The 21,246-nt window shown below is 46.1% G+C and overlaps 1 long non-coding RNA gene across 7 annotated transcripts in view; it reads right to left on the bottom strand.

The window, feature by feature from the left end:
- LOC146056830 (uncharacterized) overlaps positions 1-21,045 on the bottom strand; it is an 89,881-nt gene extending 68,836 nt beyond the window's left edge. For 3 of the 7 annotated variants that reach the window (XR_014469433.1, XR_014469437.1, XR_014469434.1), the window contains exons 1-4: positions 18,636-21,045; positions 13,280-13,434; positions 9,103-9,230; positions 3,748-3,902 (exon numbers count right to left, since the gene is read on the bottom strand). This is a non-coding gene — a long non-coding RNA (uncharacterized LOC146056830). The remainder of the gene's footprint in view (positions 1-3,747; positions 3,903-9,102; positions 9,231-13,279; positions 13,435-18,635) is intronic. The other 4 variants (XR_014469439.1, XR_014469436.1, XR_014469435.1 and 1 more) reach the window with 4 other exon arrangements.
- Positions 21,046-21,246: the final 201 nt, after the last annotated feature.

Here is a 21,246-nt window from a genome sequence, read left to right as displayed (position 1 = left end):
GCCAGTTTAGGCTTTCACCCGCCTTCAAGCCCATCGCAAAAGCATGACAATCTCATGCGCCGGATCTGGCACCTCTCCAAAGCACCTCAACGCGGCCGGAACATTTCATGCGCCGCTTCAGGCTTTCACCCCCCAAACACCACGCCGCGGGCAGAACATTTATTGCGCCGGTTCCAACTTTCACCCACAAAAGCACCTCGTCGCAGCCAGAATATCTCATACGTCGGTTCAGGCTTCAACCCCTCCCAAGCACCTTGCCAAGGTGGGAACATTTCATTCACAGGTTCCAGCATTTACCCTCCAGGCACATTGCTGCATATGGACAAGTTATTCGCCAGATCCAGTTTTCACACCCCAATCAAGTGTTATAACATTTCCTGCACCGGTTCCGGCTTTCACTCCAAAAAGCACCTCGTCGCGGGCCAGAACATCTCATGCGTCGGTTTCCGGCTTTCACACCCCAATCTAATGTGAAAGGGTACAGTGGTGTGAAAGTGGTATATGGGGCCTATAAATGATCACATTTTTTTTTTACCAAAGTAGGTGGAAATAACAATTTTCACCTACCTTTGTAGAAAATAAGTAACTCACACGCCGCGACCGGAACATTCCTTGCGACGGTTCCGGCTTTCACTCCCAAAAGCACCTCGTCGCGTGCCAGAACATCTCATGCGTCGGTTCCGGCTTTCACTCCCAAAAGCATACCGTCGCGGCCAGAACATCTCATGCGTCGGTTCCAGCTTTCACTTCCAAAAGCACCTCGTCACGGCCAGAACATCTCATCCGTTGGTTCCGGCTTCAACCCCCAAGCACTTTGCTAAGTCAGGAACATTTCATCACAGGTTCCAGATTTTACCCTCCAGGCACATAGCTGCGTACAAGTTATTCCCAGGTTCCGGTTTTCACACCCCAATCGAATGTGAAAGGGTACAGCGGTGTGAAAGTGGTATATGGGGCCTAAAAATTATCACTTTTTTTTTTACCAAAGTAGGTGAAAATAACAATTTTCACCTACTTTTGTAGAAAATAAGTACCTTGCAGCAGTCGGTACATCTCATGCGCCGGTTCTGGCTTTCACTGCCCAACCATCACGCCGGAACATTTCTTGTGCCGGTTCCAGGTTTCACCCACAAAAGCACCTTGCCAAGGCGGTGACACTTCATTCACAGGTTCCAGCTTTCACCCTCCAGGCACATAGCTGCATATGGACAAGTTATTCGCCGGATCCAGTTTTCACATCCCAATCAAGTGTGATAGGGTACAATGGTGTGAAAGTGATATATGGGGCCTATATATTATCACTTCATTTCTACCAATGTAGGTAAAAATGATAATTTTCACTTACTTTTATAGAAAATAAGTACCTCACAGTGGCTGGAACATCTCATACTGTTTTTGGCTTTCATCCCCCAACCATTACGCCGTGGCCAGAACATTTTCTGCGTCGGTTCCGGCTTTCATTTCACTCCCAGAAGCATCCCGTCCCGTCCATAACATCTCATGCGTCGGTTCCAGCTTTCAATTCCAAAAACACCTCGCCGCGGCCAGAACATCTCATCCGTCGGTTCCGGCTTTACCCCCAAGCACCTTGCCAAGGCGCTGACATTTCATTCACAGGTTCCAGCTTTCACCCTCCAGGCACATAGCTGCATATGGACAAGTTATTCGCCGGATCCAGTTTCCACATACCAATCAAGTGTGATAGGGTACAATGGTGTGAAAGTGATATATGGGGCCTATATATTATCACTTAATTTTTGCCAATGTAGGTGAAAATGATCATTTTCACTTACTTTTGTAGAAAATAAGTACGTCACAGCGGCCGGAACATCTCATGCTCCGTTTTTGGCTTTCACCCCATAACCATTACGCCGTGGCCGGAACATTTTCTGCGTCGGTTCCGGATTTCACTCCCAAAAGCATCCCGTCGCGTCCAGAACATCTCATGCGTCGGTTCTGGCTTTCACTCCTAAAAGCACCTCGTCGTGGCCAGAACATCTCATCCGGCGGTTCCGGCTTAACCCCCCAAGCACCTTGCCAAGTCGGGAAAATTTCATTCACAGGTTCCAGCTTTTACCCTCCAGGCACATAGCCGTGTACGGAACAAATTATTCCCAGGTTCCGATTTTCACACCCCAATCGAATGTGAAAGGGTACAGCGGTGTGAAAATAATATATGGGGCCTATAAATTATCACATTTTTTTTTACCAAAGAAGGTGGAAATAACAATTTTCACCTACTTTTGTAGAAAATAAGTACCTCACAGCAGCCGGTACATCTCATGCGCAGGTTTCAGCTTTCACCGCCAAACCACCATGCCGCTACTGGAACATTCCTTTCACCGGTTCCAGGTTTCACCCACAAAAGCACCTTGCCGAGGCAGTACAATTTCATTCACAGGTTCCAGCTTTCACCCTCCAGGCACATAGCTGCATATGGACAAGTTATAAAGCTATTAACCATACTGCACCAGCATATATCTCTCTACTTATCACAAAATATCTCCCATCTCGACCACTCCGCTCTGCACAAGATCTGCGTCTCTCTTCTGCACGGATCACCAGCTCCCATTCACTATTACAGGACTTTCATCGGGCTGCTCCCATCCTATGGAATGCCCTTCCACGCACAATAAGACTCTCCAATAGCCTCCAAACATTCAAGCGTTCCCTGAAAACTCACCTCTTCAGGCAAGCCTATAATGTTTAAGTTCTACATGCATAACCCTCTGAGGCACTTATGTATTATATAGCTACCCTTCTGGACTTGTAACTTGGTGGGACTGCTATGGTATTACTGGTGCCTGTCCTTGTGTTTCCACCAATATCCCTATAGATTGTAAGCTTGCAGCAGGGCCCTCCTACCTCCAAGTCTGTATGTTGTTACCCAGTTTGTTTTATCACTGTCTACTATTGTAAAGCGCAACGGAATCTGCTGCGCTATATAAGAACCTGTAAATAAATAAATAAATAAATAAATAAATAAATTTGCCGGATCCAGTTTTCACTTCCCAATCAAGTGTGATAGGGTACAGTGGTGTGAAAGTGGTTTATGGGGACTATATATTATCACTTCATTTCTACCAAAGTAGGTGAAATTGATCATTTTCACTTACTTTTGTAGAAAATAAGTACCTCACAGCGGCCGAAACATCTCATGCTCCGTTTTTGGCTTTCACCCCCCCAACCATCACGCCGCAGCTGGAACATTTTCTGCGTCGGTTCCAGCTTTCATTCCCAAAAGCTTCTCGTCGCAGGCCAGAACATCTCATGCGTCGGTTCTGGCTTTCACTCCCAAAAGCACCTCGTCGTGGCCAGCACATCTCATCCGTCGGTTCCGGCTTTACCCCCAAAGCACCTTGCCAAGGTGGGAACATTTCATTCACAGGTTCCAGCTTTTACCCTCCAGGCACATAGCCGCGTACATAACAAGCTATTCGCCGGTTCCGGTTTTCACACCCCAATCAAATGTGAAAGGGTACAGCGGTGTGAAAGTGGTATATGGGGCCTATAAATTATCACTTTTTTTTTTTTACCAAAGTAGGTGAAAATTATTATTTTCACCTACTTTAGTAGAAAAAAGTATTACTGACATTCAATAAAAAAGCAATGCAGACAATATCACTGCTATCTCACGCACTGATATAAGCCCTGATTTGGCTCGCTGTCTGCATAAAATAATATAAGGACCTCAATTCATCAAACTTTAAACATAATTTACGGACCATACATATTTGATAAATATACATGTATGCCAGGAAGATATTATCGCGCCTGTTGTGGGTAGCTGCTCCTGCAATTTGACGTTTGGAATATGCTGTAGTAAAAATGATGTCACAGTAGTCCAGAGACGTAGCTGGGTAAGTAGTTGACATCACAATACATTCGTGGAGAAGGTCTACCTGAAAAAAATATGAAGGAGGCGCGATAATATGTTCATGACATACATGCATATTTATTAATAATGTGTCTTACATCGTAACACACATAAATGCAGTACTATACAGACAACACAAGTCATCCTTATCAGTTCCTGCCCCAGTGATTGCAAATACATGCTACAGCACATATTAGACCCTTAACTGTGGACCCGTTACTCAGTTTTACAAACTGAGCAGGTCCCCGGGTATGTGCTCTGCAGCAGCCAGTCTTGAGGAGCTCTCAGGGACTATCACCCCCCCAAAGCACCTCACAGTGCTTTCACCCGCCTTCAAGCCCATCGCAAAAGCATGACAATCTCATGCGCCGGATCTGGCACCTCTCCAAAGCACCTCAACGCGGCCGGAACATTTCATGCGCCGCTTCCGGCTTTCACCCCCCAAACACCACGCCGCGGGCAGAACATTTATTGCGCCGGTTCCAACTTTCACCCCCAAAAGCACCTCGTCGCAGCCAGAATATCTCATACGTCGGTTCAGGCTTCAACCCCTCCCAAGCACCTTGCCAAGGTGGGAACATTTCATTCACAGGTTCCAGCTTTTACCCTCCAGGCACATAGCTGCATATGGACAAGTTATTCGCCAGATCCAGTTTTCACACCCCAATCAAGTGTTATAACATTTCCTGCACCGGTTCCGGCTTTCACTCCAAAAAGCACCTCGGCTTTCACACCCCAATCTAATGTGAAAGGGTACAGCGGTGTGAAAGTGGTATATGGGGCCTATAAATGATCACATTTTTTTTTACCAAAGTAGGTGGAAATAACAATTTTCACCTACTTTTGTAGAAAATAAGTAACTCACACGCCGCGACCGGAACATTCCTTGCGTCGGTTCCGGCTTTCACTCCCAAAAGCATACCGTCGCGGCCAGAACATCTCATGCGTCGGTTCCAGCTTTCACTTCCAAAAGCACCTCGTCACGGCCAGAACATCTCATCCGTCGGTTCCGGCTTCAACCCCCAAGCACCTTGCTAAGTCAGAAACATTTCATCACAGGTTCCAGATTTTACCCTCCAGGCACATAGCTGCGTACAAGTTATTCCCAGATTCCGGTTTTCACACCCCAATCGAATGTGAAAGGGTACAGCGGTGTGAAAGTGGTATATGGGGTCTAAAAATTATCTTTTTTTTTTTACCAAAGTAGGTGAAAATAACAATTTTCACCTACTTTTGTAGAAAATAAGTACCTTGCAGCAGTCGGTACATCTCATGCGCCGGTTCCGGCTTTCACTGCCCAACCATCACGCCAGAACATTTCTTGTGCCGGTTCCAGGTTTCACCCACAAAAGCACCTTGCCAAGGCGGTGACATTTCATTCACAGGTTCCAGCTTTCACCCTCCAGGCACATAGCTGCATATGGACAAGTTATTTGCCGGATCCAGTTTTCACATCCCAATCAAGTGTGATAGGGTACAGTGGTGTGAAAGTGGTTTATGGGGACTATATATTATCACTTAATTTCTACCAAAGTAGGTGAAATTGATAATTTTCACTTACTTTTGTAGAAAATAAGTACCTCACAGTGGCCGAAACATCTCATGCTCCGTTTTTGGCTTTCACCCCCCAACCATCACGCCGCAGCCGGAACATTTTCTGCGTCTGTTCCAGCTTTCATTCCCAAAAGCATCTCGTCGCAGGCCAGAACATCTCATGCGTCGGTTCTGGCTTTCACTCCCAAAAGCACCTTGTCGCGTGCCAGAACATCTCATGCGTCGGTTCCGGCTTTCACTCCCAAAAGCATACCGTCGCGGCCAGAACATCTCATGCGTCGGTTCCAGCTTTCACTTCCAAGAGCACCTCGTCACGGCCAGAACATCTCATCCGTCGGTTCCGGCTTCAACCCCCAAGCACCTTGCTAAGTCAGGAACATTTCATCACAGGTTCCAGATTTTACCCTCCAGGCACATAGCTGCGTACAAGTTATTCCCAGATTCCGGTTTTCACACCCCAATCGAATGTGAAAGGGTACAGCGGTGTGAAAGTGGTATATGGGGTCTAAAAATTATCACTTTTTTTTACCAAAGTAGGTGAAAATAACAATTTTCACCTACTTTTGTAGAAAATAAGTACCTTGCAGCAGTCGGTACATCTCATGCGCCGATTCCGGCTTTCACTGCCCAACCATCACGCCAGAACATTTCTTGTGCCGGTTCTAGGTTTCACCCACAAAAGCACCTTGCCAAGGCGGTGACATTTCATTCACAGGTTCCAGCTTTCACCCTCCAGGCACATAGCTGCATATGGACAAGTTATTTGCCGGATCCAGTTTTCACATCCCAATCAAGTGTGATAGGGTACAGTGGTGTGAAAGTGGTTTATGGGGACTATATATTATCACTTAATTTCTACCAAAGTAGGTGAAATTGATAATTTTCACTTACTTTTGTAGAAAATAAGTACCTCACAGCGGCCGAAACATCTCATGCTCCGTTTTTGGCTTTTACCCCCCAACCATCACGCCGCAGCAGGAACATTTTCTGCGTCCGTGCCAGCTTTCATTCCCAAAAGCATCTCGTCGCAGGCCAGAACATCTCATGCGTCGGTTTTGGCTTTCACTCCCAAAAGCACCTCGTCGCGTGCCAGAACATCTCATGCGTCGGTTACGGCTTTCACTCCCAAAAGCATACCGTCGCGGCCAGAACATCTCATGCGTCGGTTCCAGCTTTCACTTCCAAAAGCACCTCGTCACGGCCAGAACATCTCATCCGTCGGTTCCGGCTTCAACCCCCAAGCACCTTGCTAAGTCAGAAACATTTCATCACAGGTTCCAGATTTTACCCTCCAGGCACATAGCTGCGTACAAGTTATTCCCAGATTCCGGTTTTCACACCCTAATCGAATGTGAAAGGGTACAGCGGTGTGAAAGTGGTATATGGGGTCTAAAAATTATCACTTTTTTTTACCAAAGTAGGTGAAAATAACAATTTTCACCTACTTTTGTAGAAAATAAGTACCTTGCAGCAGTTGGTACATCTCATGCGCCGATTCCGGCTTTCACTGCCCAACCATCACGCCGGAACATTTCTTGTGCCGGTTCCAGGTTTCACCCACAAAAGCACCTTGCCAAGGCGGTGACATTTCATTCACAGGTTCCAGCTTTCACCCTCCAGGCACATAGCTGCATATGGACAAGTTATTCGCCGGATCCAGTTTCCACATCCCAATCAAGTGTGATAGGGTACAATGGTGTGAAAGTGATATATGGGGCCTATATATTATCACTTCATTTCTACCAATGTAGGTGAAAATGATAATTTTCACTTACTTTTATAGAAAATAAGTACCTCACAGTGGCTGGAACATCTCATACTGTTTTTGGCTTTCATCCCCCAACCATTACGCCGTGGCCAGAACATTTTCTGCGTCGGTTCCGGCTTTCACTCCCAGAAGCATCCCGTCGCGTCCAGAACATCTCATGCGTCGGTTCCAGCTTTCAATTCCAAAAACACCTCGCCGCGGCCAGAACATCTCATCCGTCGGTTCCGGCTTTACCCCCAAGCACCTTGCCAAGGCGCTGACATTTCATTCACAGGTTAAAGCTTTCACCCTCCAGGCACATAACTGCATACTGTATGGACAAGTTATTCGCCGGATCCAGTTTTCACATCCCAATCAAGTGTGATAGGGTACAATGGTGTGAAAGTGATATATGGGGCCTATATATTATCACTTCATTTTTGCCAATGTAGGTGAAAATGATAATTTTCACTTACTTTTGTAGAAATAAGTACGTCACAGCGGCCGGAACATCTCATGCTCCGTTTTTGGCTTTCACCCCTCAACCATTACGCCGTGGCTGGAACATTTTCTTCGTCGGTTCCGGCTTTCACTCCCAAAAGCATCCAGTCGCGTCCAGAACATCTCATGCGTCGGTTCTGGCTTTCACTCCTAAAAGCACCTCGTCGTGGCCAGAACATCTCATCCGTCGGTTCCGGCTTAACCCCCCAAGCACCTTGCCAAGTCGGGAACATTTCATTCACAGGTTCCAGCTTTTACCCTCCAGGCACATAGCCGTGTACGGAACAAACTATTCCCAGGTTCCGATTTTCACACCCCAATCGAATGTGAAAGGGTACAGCGGTGTGAAAATAATATATGGGGCCTATAAATGATCACATTTTTTTTACCAAAGAACGTGGAAATAACAATTTTCACCTACTTTTGTAGAAAATAAGTACCTCACAGCAGCCGGTACATCTCATGCGCAGGTTTCGGCTTTCACCGCCAAACCACCACGCCGCTACTGGAACATTCCTTTCACCGGTTTCAGGTTTCACCCACAAAAGCACCTTGCCGAGGCAGTACCATTTCATTCACAGGTTCCAGCTTTCACCCTCCAGGCACATAGCTGCATATGGACAAGTTATTTGCCGGATCCAGTTTTCACTTCCCAATCAAGTGTGATAGGGTACAGTGGTGTGAAAGTGGTTTATGGGGACTATATATTATCACTTAATTTCTACCAAAGTAGTTGAAATTGATCATTTTCACTTACTTTTGTAGAAAATAAGTACCTCACAGCGGCCGAAACATCTCATGCTCCGTTTTTGGCTTTCACTCCCCAACCATCACGCCGCAGCCGGAACATTTTCTGCGTCGGTTCCAGCTTTCATTCCCAAAAGCATCTCGTCACAGGCCAGAACATCTCATGCGTCGGTTCTGGCTTTCACTCCCAAAAGCACCTCGTCGTGGCCAGAACATCTCATCCGTCGGTTCTGGCTTTACCCCCCAAGCACCTTGCCAAGGTGGGAACATTTCATTCACAGGTTCCAGCTTTTACCCTCCAGGCACATAGCCGCGTACATAACAAGCTATTCGCCGGTTCCGGTTTTCACACCCCAATCAAATGTGAAAGGGTACAGCGGTGTGAAACTGGTATATGGGGCCTATAAATTATCACTTTTTTTTTTACCAAAGTAGGTGAAAATTATTATTTTCACCTACTTTAGTAGAAAAAAGTATTACTGATATTCAATAAAAAAGCAATGCAGACAATATCACTGCTATCTCCGGCACTGATATCAGCCCTGATTTGGCTCGCTGTCTGCATAAAATAATATAAGGACCTCAATTCATCAAACTTTAAACATAATTTACGGAAGACCATACATATTTGATAAATATACATGTATGCCAGGAAGATATTATCGCGCCTGCTTACCTGTTGTGGGTAGCTGCTCCTGCAATTTGACGTTTGGAATATGCTGTAGTAAAAATGATGTCACAGTAGTCCAGAGACGTAGCTGGGTAAGCAGTTGACATCACAATTCATTCGTGGAGAAGGTCTACCTGAAAAAAAGAAGGAGGCGCGATAATATGTTCATGACATACATGCATATTTATTAATAATGTGTCTTACATCGTAACACACATAAATGCAGTACTATACAGACAACACAAGTCATCCTTATCAGTTCCTGCTCAGTGATTGCAAATACATGCCACAGCACATATTAGACCCTTAACTGTGGACCCGTTACTCAGTTTTACAAACTGAGCAGGTCCCCGGGTATGTGCTCTGCAGCAGCCAGTCTTGAGGAGCTGTCAGGGACTATCACCCCCCAAAGCACCTCACAGTGCCTGGAACATCTCATGCGCCAGTTTAGGCTTTCACCCGCCTTCAAGCCCATCGCAAAAGCATGACAATCTCATGCGCCGGATCTGGCACCTCTCTAAAGCACCTCAACGCGGCCGGAACATTTCATGCGCCGCTTCAGGCTTTCACCCCCCAAACACCACGCCGCGGGCAGAACATTTATTGCGCCGGTTCCAACTTTCACCCACAAAAGCACCTCGTCGCAGCCAGAATATCTCATACGTCGGTTCAGGCTTCAACCCCTCCCAAGCACCTTGCCAAGGTGGGAACATTTCATTCACAGGTTCCAGCTTTTACCCTCCAGGCACATTGCTGCATATGGACAAGTTATTCGCCAGATCCAGTTTTCACACCCCAATCAAGTGTTATAACATTTCCTGCACCGGTTCCGGCTTTCACTCCAAAAAGCACCTCGTCGCGGGCCAGAACATCTCATGCGTCGGTTTCCGGCTTTCACACCCCAATCTAATGTGAAAGGGTACAGTGGTGTGAAAGTGGTATATGGGGCCTATAAATGATCACATTTTTTTTTTACCAAAGTAGGTGGAAATAACAATTTTCACCTACCTTTGTAGAAAATAAGTAACTCACACGCCGCGACCGGAACATTCCTTGCGACGGTTCCGGCTTTCACTCCCAAAAGCACCTCGTCGCGTGCCAGAACATCTCATGCGTCGGTTCCGGCTTTCACTCCCAAAAGCATACCGTCGCGGCCAGAACATCTCATGCGTCGGTTCCAGCTTTCACTTCCAAAAGCACCTCGTCACGGCCAGAACATCTCATCCGTTGGTTCCGGCTTCAACCCCCAAGCACCTTGCTAAGTCAGGAACATTTCATCACAGGTTCCAGATTTTACCCTCCAGGCACATAGCTGCGTACAAGTTATTCCCAGGTTCCGGTTTTCACACCCCAATCGAATGTGAAAGGGTACAGCGGTGTGAAAGTGGTATATGGGGCCTAAAAATTATCACTTTTTTATTTACCAAAGTAGGTGAAAATAACAATTTTCACCTACTTTTGTAGAAAATAAGTACCTTGCAGCAGTCGGTACATCTCATGCGCCGGTTCTGGCTTTCACTGCCCAACCATCACGCCGGAACATTTCTTGTGCCGGTTCCAGGTTTCACCCACAAAAGCACCTTGCCAAGGCGGTGACACTTCATTCACAGGTTCCAGCTTTCACCCTCCAGGCACATAGCTGCATATGGACAAGTTATTCGCCGGATCCAGTTTTCACATCCCAATCAAGTGTGATAGGGTACAATGGTGTGAAAGTGATATATGGGGCCTATATATTATCACTTCATTTCTACCAATGTAGGTAAAAATGATAATTTTCACTTACTTTTATAGAAAATAAGTACCTCACAGTGGCTGGAACATCTCATACTGTTTTTGGCTTTCATCCCCCAACCATTACGCCGTGGCCAGAACATTTTCTGCGTCGGTTCCGGCTTTCATTTCACTCCCAGAAGCATCCCGTCCCGTCCATAACATCTCATGCGTCGGTTCCAGCTTTCAATTCCAAAAACACCTCGCCGCGGCCAGAACATCTCATCCGTCGGTTCCGGCTTTACCCCCAAGCACCTTGCCAAGGCGGTGACATTTCATTCACAGGTTCCAGCTTTCACCCTCCAGGCACATAGCTGCATATGGACAAGTTATTCGCCGGATCCAGTTTCCACATACCAATCAAGTGTGATAGGGTACAATGGTGTGAAAGTGATATATGGGGCCTATATATTATCACTTCATTTTTGCCAATGTAGGTGAAAATGATCATTTTCACTTACTTTTGTAGAAAATAAGTACGTCACAGCGGCCGGAACATCTCATGCTCCGTTTTTGGCTTTCACCCCATAACCATTACGCCGTGGCCGGAACATTTTCTGCGTCGGTTCCGGATTTCACTCCCAAAAACATCCCGTCGCGTCCAGAACATCTCATGCGTCGGTTCTGGCTTTCACTCCTAAAAGCACCTCGTCGTGGCCAGAACATCTCATCCGGCGGTTCCGGCTTAACCCCCCAAGCACCTTGCCAAGTCGGGAAAATTTCATTCACAGGTTCCAGCTTTTACCCTCCAGGCACATAGCCGTGTACGGAACAAATTATTCCCAGGTTCCGATTTTCACACCCCAATCGAATGTGAAAGGGTACAGCGGTGTGAAAATAATATATGGGGCCTATAAATTATCACATTTTTTTTTACCAAAGAAGGTGGAAATAACAATTTTCACCTACTTTTGTAGAAAATAAGTACCTCACAGCAGCCGGTACATCTCATGCGCAGGTTTCAGCTTTCACCGCCAAACCACCATGCCGCTACTGGAACATTCCTTTCACCGGTTCCAGGTTTCACCCACAAAAGCACCTTGCCGAGGCAGTACAATTTCATTCACAGGTTCCAGCTTTCACCCTCCAGGCACATAGCTGCATATGGACAAGTTATAAAGCTATTAACCATACTGCACCAGCATATATCTCTCTACTTATCACAAAATATCTCCCATCTCGAGCACTCCGCTCTGCACAAGATCTGCGTCTCTCTTCTGCACGGATCACCAGCTCCCATTCACTATTACAGGACTTTCATCGGGCTGCTCCCATCCTATGGAATGCCCTTCCACGCACAATAAGACTCTCCAATAGCCTCCAAACATTCAAGCGTTCCCTGAAAACTCACCTCTTCAGGCAAGCCTATAATGTTTAAGTTCTACATGCATAACCCTCTGAGGCACTTATGTATTATATAGCTACCCTTCTGGACTTGTAACTTGGTGGGACTGCTATGGTATTACTGGTGCCTGTCCTTGTGTTTCCACCAATATCCCTATAGATTGTAAGCTTGCAGCAGGGCCCTCCTACCTCCAAGTCTGTATGTTGTTACCCAGTTTGTTTTATCACTGTCTACTATTGTAAAGCGCAACGGAATCTGCTGCGCTATATAAGAACCTGTAAATAAATAAATAAATAAATAAATAAATTTGCCGGATCCAGTTTTCACTTCCCAATCAAGTGTGATAGGGTACAGTGGTGTGAAAGTGGTTTATGGGGACTATATATTATCACTTCATTTCTACCAAAGTAGGTGAAATTGATCATTTTCACTTACTTTTGTAGAAAATAAGTACCTCACAGCGGCCGAAACATCTCATGCTCCGTTTTTGGCTTTCACCCCCCCAACCATCACGCCGCAGCTGGAACATTTTCTGCGTCGGTTCCAGCTTTCATTCCCAAAAGCTTCTCGTCGCAGGCCAGAACATCTCATGCGTCGGTTCTGGCTTTCACTCCCAAAAGCACCTCGTCGTGGCCAGCACATCTCATCCGTCGGTTCCGGCTTTACCCCCAAAGCACCTTGCCAAGGTGGGAACATTTCATTCACAGGTTCCAGCTTTTACCCTCCAGGCACATAGCCGCGTACATAACAAGCTATTCGCCGGTTCCGGTTTTCACACCCCAATCAAATGTGAAAGGGTACAGCGGTGTGAAAGTGGTATATGGGGCCTATAAATTATCACTTTTTTTTTTTACCAAAGTAGGTGAAAATTATTATTTTCACCTACTTTAGTAGAAAAAAGTATTACTGACATTCAATAAAAAAGCAATGCAGACAATATCACTGCTATCTCCCGCACTGATATAAGCCCTGATTTGGCTCGCTGTCTGCATAAAATAATATAAGGACCTCAATTCATCAAACTTTAAACATAATTTACGGACCATACATATTTGATAAATATACATGTATGCCAGGAAGATATTATCGCGCCTGTTGTGGGTAGCTGCTCCTGCAATTTGACGTTTGGAATATGCTGTAGTAAAAATGATGTCACAGTAGTCCAGAGACGTAGCTGGGTAAGTAGTTGACATCACAATACATTCGTGGAGAAGGTCTACCTGAAAAAAATATGAAGGAGGCGCGATAATATGTTCATGACATACATGCATATTTATTAATAATGTGTCTTACATCGTAACACACATAAATGCAGTACTATACAGACAACACAAGTCATCCTTATCAGTTCCTGCCCCAGTGATTGCAAATACATGCTACAGCACATATTAGACCCTTAACTGTGGACCCGTTACTCAGTTTTACAAACTGAGCAGGCCCCCGGGTATGTGCTCTGCAGCAGCCAGTCTTGAGGAGCTCTCAGGGACTATCACCCCCCCAAAGCACCTCACAGTGCTTTCACCCGCCTTCAAGCCCATCGCAAAAGCATGACAATCTCATGCGCCGGATCTGGCACCTCTCCAAAGCACCTCAACGCGGCCGGAACATTTCATGTGCCGCTTCCGGCTTTCACCCCCCAAACACCACGCCGCGGGCAGAACATTTATTGCGCCGGTTCCAACTTTCACCCCCAAAAGCACCTCGTCGCAGCCAGAATATCTCATACGTCGGTTCAGGCTTCAACCCCTCCCAAGCACCTTGCCAAGGTGGGAACATTTCATTCACAGGTTCCAGCTTTTACCCTCCAGGCACATAGCTGCATATGGACAAGTTATTCGCCAGATCCAGTTTTCACACCCCAATCAAGTGTTATAACATTTCCTGCACCGGTTCCGGCTTTCACTCCAAAAAGCACCTCGGCTTTCACACCCCAATCTAATGTGAAAGGGTACAGCGGTGTGAAAGTGGTATATGGGGCCTATAAATGATCACATTTTTTTTTACCAAAGTAGGTGGAAATAACAATTTTCACCTACTTTTGTAGAAAATAAGTAACTCACACGCCGCGACCGGAACATTCCTTGCGTCGGTTCCGGCTTTCACTCCCAAAAGCATACCGTCGCGGCCAGAACATCTCATGCGTCGGTTCCAGCTTTCACTTCCAAAAGCACCTCGTCACGGCCAGAACATCTCATCCGTCGGTTCCGGCTTCAACCCCCAAGCACCTTGCTAAGTCAGAAACATTTCATCACAGGTTCCAGATTTTACCCTCCAGGCACATAGCTGCGTACAAGTTATTCCCAGATTCCGGTTTTCACACCCCAATCGAATGTGAAAGGGTACAGTGGTGTGAAAGTGGTATATGGGGTCTAAAAATTATCTTTTTTTTTTTACCAAAGTAGGTGAAAATAACAATTTTCACCTACTTTTGTAGAAAATAAGTACCTTGCAGCAGTCGGTACATCTCATGCGCCGGTTCCGGCTTTCACTGCCCAACCATCACGCCAGAACATTTCTTGTGCCGGTTCCAGGTTTCACCCACAAAAGCACCTTGCCAAGGCGGTGACATTTCATTCACAGGTTCCAGCTTTCACCCTCCAGGCACATAGCTGCATATGGACAAGTTATTTGCCGGATCCAGTTTTCACATCCCAATCAAGTGTGATAGGGTACAGTGGTGTGAAAGTGGTTTATGGGGACTATATATTATCACTTAATTTCTACCAAAGTAGGTGAAATTGATAATTTTCACTTACTTTTGTAGAAAATAAGTACCTCACAGTGGCCGAAACATCTCATGCTCCGTTTTTGGCTTTCACCCCCCAACCATCACGCCGCAGCCGGAACATTTTCTGCGTCTGTTCCAGCTTTCATTCCCAAAAGCATCTCGTCGCAGGCCAGAACATCTCATGCGTCGGTTCTGGCTTTCACTCCCAAAAGCACCTTGTCGCGTGCCAGAACATCTCATGCGTCGGTTCCGGCTTTCACTCCCAAAAGCATACCGTCGCGGCCAGAACATCTCATGCGTCGGTTCCAGCTTTCACTTCCAAGAGCACCTCGTCACGGCCAGAACATCTCATCCGTCGGTTCCGGCTTCAACCCCCAAGCACCTTGCTAAGTCAGGAACATTTCATCACAGGTTCCAGATTTTACCCTCCAGGCACATAGCTGCGTACAAGTTATTCCCAGATTCCGGTTTTCACACCCCAATCGAATGTGAAAGGGTACAGCGGTGTGAAAGTGGTATATGGGGTCTAAAAATTATCACTTTTTTTTACCAAAGTAGGTGAAAATAACAATTTTCACCTACTTTTGTAGAAAATAAGTACCTTGCAGCAGTCGGTACATCTCATGCGCCGATTCCGGCTTTCACTGCCCAACCATCACGCCAGAACATTTCTTGTGCCGGTTCTAGGTTTCACCCACAAAAGCACCTTGCCAAGGCGGTGACATTTCATTCACAGGTTCCAGCTTTCACCCTCCAGGCACATAGCTGCATATGGACAAGTTATTTGCCGGATCCAGTTTTCACATCCCAATCAAGTGTGATAGGGTACAGTGGTGTGAAAGTGGTTTATGGGGACTATATATTATCACTTAATTTCTACCAAAGTAGGTGAAATCGATAATTTTCACTTACTTTTGTAGAAAATAAGTACCTCACAGCGGCCGAAACATCTCATGCTCCGTTTTTGGCTTTTACCCCCCAACCATCACGCCGCAGCAGGAACATTTTCTGCGTCCGTGCCAGCTTTCATTCCCAAAAGCATCTCGTCGCAGGCCAGAACATCTCATGCGTCGGTTTTGGCTTTCACTCCCAAAAGAACCTCGTCGCGTGCCAGAACATCTCATGCGTCGGTTACGGCTTTCACTCCCAAAAGCATACCGTCGCGGCCAGAACATCTCATGCGTCGGTTCCAGCTTTCACTTCCAAAAGCACCTCGTCACGGCCAGAACATCTCATCCGTCGGTTCCGGCTTCAACCCCCAAGCACCTTGCTAAGTCAGAAACATTTCATCACAGGTTCCAGATTTTACCCTCCAGGCACATAGCTGCGTACAAGTTATTCCCAGATTCCGGTTTTCACACCCCAATCGAATGTGAAAGGGTACAGCGGTGTGAAAGTGGTATATGGGGTCTAAAAATTATCACTTTTTTTTTACCAAAGTAGGTGAAAATAACAATTTTCACCTACTTTTGTAGAAAATAAGTACCTTGCAGCAGTTGGTACATCTCATGCGCCGATTCCGGCTTTCACTGCCCAACCATCACGCCGGAACATTTCTTGTGCCGGTTCCAGGTTTCACCCACAAAAGCACCTTGCCAAGGCGGTGACATTTCATTCACAGGTTCCAGCTTTCACCCTCCAGGCACATAGCTGCATATGGACAAGTTATTCGCCGGATCCAGTTTCCACATCCCAATCAAGTGTGATAGGGTACAATGGTGTGAAAGTGATATATGGGGCCTATATATTATCACTTCATTTCTACCAATGTAGGTGAAAATGATAATTTTCACTTACTTTTATAGAAAATAAGTACCTCACAGTGGCTGGAACATCTCATACTGTTTTTGGCTTTCATCCCCCAACCATTACGCCGTGGCCAGAACATTTTCTGCGTCGGTTCCGGCTTTCACTCCCAGAAGCATCCCGTCGCGTCCAGAACATCTCATGCGTCGGTTCCAGCTTTCAATTCCAAAAACACCTCGCCGCGGCCAGAACATCTCATCCGTCGGTTCCGGCTTTACCCCCAAGCACCTTGCCAAGGCGCTGACATTTCATTCACAGGTTAAAGCTTTCACCCTCCAGGCACATAACTGCATACTGTATGGACAAGTTATTCGCCGGATCCAGTTTTCACATCCCAATCAAGTGTGATAGGGTACAATGGTGTGAAAGTGATATATGGGGCCTATATATTATCACTTCATTTTTGCCAATGTAGGTGAAAATGATAATTTTCACTTACTTTTGTAGAAATAAGTACGTCACAGCGGCCGGAACATCTCATGCTCCGTTTTTGGCTTTCACCCCTCAACCATTACGCCGTGGCTGGAACATTTTCTGCGTCGGTTCCGGCTTTCACTCCCAAAAGCATCCCGTCGCGTCCAGAACATCTCATGCGTCGGTTCTGGCTTTCACTCCTAAAAGCACCTCGTCGTGGCCAAAACATCTCATCCGTCGGTTCCGGCTTAACCCCCCAAGCACCTTGCCAAGTCGGGAACATTTCATTCACAGGTTCCAGCTTTTACCCTCCAGGCACATAGCCGTGTACGGAACAAACTATTCCCAGGTTCCGATTTTCACACCCCAATCGAATGTGAAAGGGTACAGCGGTGTGAAAGTAATATATGGGGCCTATAAATGATCACATTTTTTTTACCAAAGAACGTGGAAATAACAATTTTCACCTACTTTTGTAGAAAATAAGTACCTCACAGCAGCCGGTACATCTCATGCGCAGGTTTCGGCTTTCACCGCCAAACCACCACGCCGCTACTGGAACATTCCTTTCACCGGTTTCAGGTTTCACCCACAAAAGCACCTTGCCGAGGCAGTACCATTTCATTCACAGGTTCCAGCTTTCACCCTCCAGGCACATAGCTGCATATGGACAAGTTATTTGCCGGATCCAGTTTTCACTTCCCAATCAAGTGTGATAGGGTACAGTGGTGTGAAAGTGGTTTATGGGGACTATATATTATCACTTCATTTCTACCAAAGTAGTTGAAATTGATCATTTTCACTTACTTTTGTAGAAAATAAGTACCTCACAGCGGCCGAAACATCTCATGCTCCGTTTTTGGCTTTCACTCCCCAACCATCACGCCGCAGCCGGAACATTTTCTGCGTCGGTTCCAGCTTTCATTCCCAAAAGCATCTCGTCACAGGCCAGAACATCTCATGCGTCGGTTCTGGCTTTCACTCCCAAAAGCACCTCGTCGTGGCCAGAACATCTCATCCGTCGGTTCTGGCTTTACCCCCCAAGCACCTTGCCAAGGTGGGAACATTTCATTCACAGGTTCCAGCTTTTACCCTCCAGGCACATAGCCGCGTACATAACAAGCTATTCGCCGGTTCCGGTTTTCACACCCCAATCAAATGTGAAAGGGTACAGCGGTGTGAAACTGGTATATGGGGCCTATAAATTATCACTTTTTTTTTTACCAAAGTAGGTGAAAATTATTATTTTCACCTACTTTAGTAGAAAAAAGTATTACTGATATTCAATAAAAAAGCAATGCAGACAATATCACTGCTATCTCCGGCACTGATATCAGCCCTGATTTGGCTCGCTGTCTGCATAAAATAATATAAGGACCTCAATTCATCAAACTTTAAACATAATTTACGGAAGACCATACAAATTTGATAAATATACATGTATGCCAGGAAGATATTATCGCGCCTGCTTACCTGTTGTGGGTAGCTGCTCCTGCAATTTGACGTTTGGAATATGCTGTAGTAAAAATGATGTCACAGTAGTCCAGAGACGTAGCTGGGTAAGCAGTTGACATCACAATTCATTCGTGGAGAAGGTCTACCTGAAAAAAAGAAGAAGGAGGCGCGATAATATGTTCATGACATACATGCATATTTATTAATAATGTGTCTTACATCGTAACACACATAAATGCAGTACTATACAGACAACACAAGTCATCCTTATCAGTTCCTGCTCAGTGATTGCAAATACATGCCACAGCACATATTAGACCCTTAACTGTGGACCCGTTACTCAGTTTTACAAACTGAGCAGGTCCCCGGGTATGTGCTCTGCAGCAGCCAGTCTTGAGGAGCTGTCAGGGACTATCACCCCCCAAAGCACCTCACAGTGCCTGGAACATCTCATGCGCCAGTTTAGGCTTTCACCCGCCTTCAAGCCCATCGCAAAAGCATGACAATCTCATGCGCCGGATCTGGCACCTCTCCAAAGCACCTCAACGCGGCCGGAACATTTCATGCGCCGCTTCAGGCTTTCACCCCCCAAACACCACGCCGCGGGCAGAACATTTATTGCGCCGGTTCCAACTTTCACCCACAAAAGCACCTCGTCGCAGCCAGAATATCTCATACGTCGGTTCAGGCTTCAACCCCTCCCAAGCACCTTGCCAAGGTGGGAACATTTCATTCACAGGTTCCAGCTTTTACCCTCCAGGCACATTGCTGCATATGGACAAGTTATTCGCCAGATCCAGTTTTCACACCCCAATCAAGTGTTATAACATTTCCTGCACCGGTTCCGGCTTTCACTCCAAAAAGCACCTCGTCGCGGGCCAGAACATCTCATGCGTCAGTTTCCGGCTTTCACACCCCAATCTAATGTGAAAGGGTACAGTGGTGTGAAAGTGGTATATGGGGCCTATAAATGATCAAATTTTTTTTTTACCAAAGTAGGTGGAAATAACAATTTTCACCTACTTTTGTAGAAAATAAGTAACTCACACGCCGCGACCGGAACATTCCTTGCGTCGGTTCCGGCTTTCACTCCCAAAAGCACATCGTCGCGTGCCAGAACATCTCATGCGTCGGTTCCGGCTTTCACTCCCAAAAGCATACCGTCGCGGCCAGAACATCTCATGCGTCGGTTCCAGCTTTCACTTCCAAAAGCACCTCGTCACGGCCAGAACATCTCATCCGTCGGTTCCGGCTTCAACCCCCAAGCACCTTGCTAAGTCAGGAACATTTCATCACAGGTTCCAGATTTTACCCTCCAGGCACATAGCTGCGTACAAGTTATTCCCAGATTCCGGTTTTCTCACCCCAATCGAATGTGAAAGGGTACAGCGGTGTGAAAGTGGTATATGGGGTCTAAAAATTATCACTTTTTTTTACCAAAGGAGGTGAAAATAAAAATTTTCACCTACTTTTGTAGAAAATAAGTACCTTGCAGCAGTCGGTATATCTCATGCGCCGGTTCCGGCTTTCACTGCCCAACCATCACGCCGGAACATTTCTTGTGCCGGTTCCAGGTTTCACCCACAAAAGCACCTTGCCAAGGCGGTGACATTTCATTCACAGGTTCCAGCTTTCACCCTCCAGGCACATAGCTGCATTAGAACAAGTTATTTGCCGGATCCAGTTTTCACATCCCAATCAAGTGTGATAGGGTACAGTGGTGTGAAAGTGGTTTATGGGGACTATATATTATCACTTCATTTCTACCAAAGTAGGGTGAAATTGATCATTTTCACTTACTTTTGTAGAAAATAAGTACGTCACAGCGGCCGAAACATCTCATGCTCCGTTTTTGGCTTTCACCCCCCAACCATCACGCCGCAGCCGGAACATTTTCTGCGTCGGTTCCAGCTTTCATTCCCAAAAGCATCTCGTCGCAGGCCAGAACATCTCATGCGTCGGTTCTGGCTTTCACTCCCAAAAGCACCTCGTCGTGGCCAGAACATCTCATCCGTCGGTTCCGGCTTTACCCCCCAAGCACCTTGCCAAGGTGGGAACATTTCATTCACAGGTTCCAGCTTTTACCCTCCAGGCACATAGCCGCGTACATAACAAGCTATTCGCCGGTTCCGGTTTTCACACCCCAATCAAATGTGAAAGGGTACAGCGGTGTGAAAGTGGTATATGGGGCCTATAAATTATCACTTTTTTTTTTTACCAAAGTAGGTGAAAATTATTATTTTCACCTACTTTAGTAGAAAAAGTATTACTGACATTCAATAAAAAAGCAATGCAGACAATATCACTGCTATCTCCCGCACTGATATCAGCCCTGATTTGGCTCGCTGTCTGCATAAAATAATATAAGGACCTCAATTCATCAAACTTTAAACATAATTTAAGGAAGACCATACATATTTGATAAATATACATGTATGCCAGGAAGATATTATCGCGCCTGCTTACCTGTTGTGGGTAGCTGCTCCTGCAATTTGACGTTTGGAATATGCTGTAGTAAAAATGATGTCACAGTAGTCCAGAGACGTAGCTGGGTAAGTAGTTGACATCACAATTCATTCGTGGAGAAGGTCTACCTGAAAAAAAGAAGAAGGAGGCGCGATAATATGTT

The sequence above is a fragment of the Crinia signifera genome, unplaced genomic scaffold, assembly GCF_055691185.1.
Source record: "Crinia signifera unplaced genomic scaffold, ASM5569118v1 HAP2_SCAFFOLD_94, whole genome shotgun sequence".
NCBI lineage: Eukaryota > Metazoa > Chordata > Amphibia > Anura > Myobatrachidae > Crinia > Crinia signifera.
This window is presented reverse-complemented; position numbering and strand designations above follow the sequence as displayed.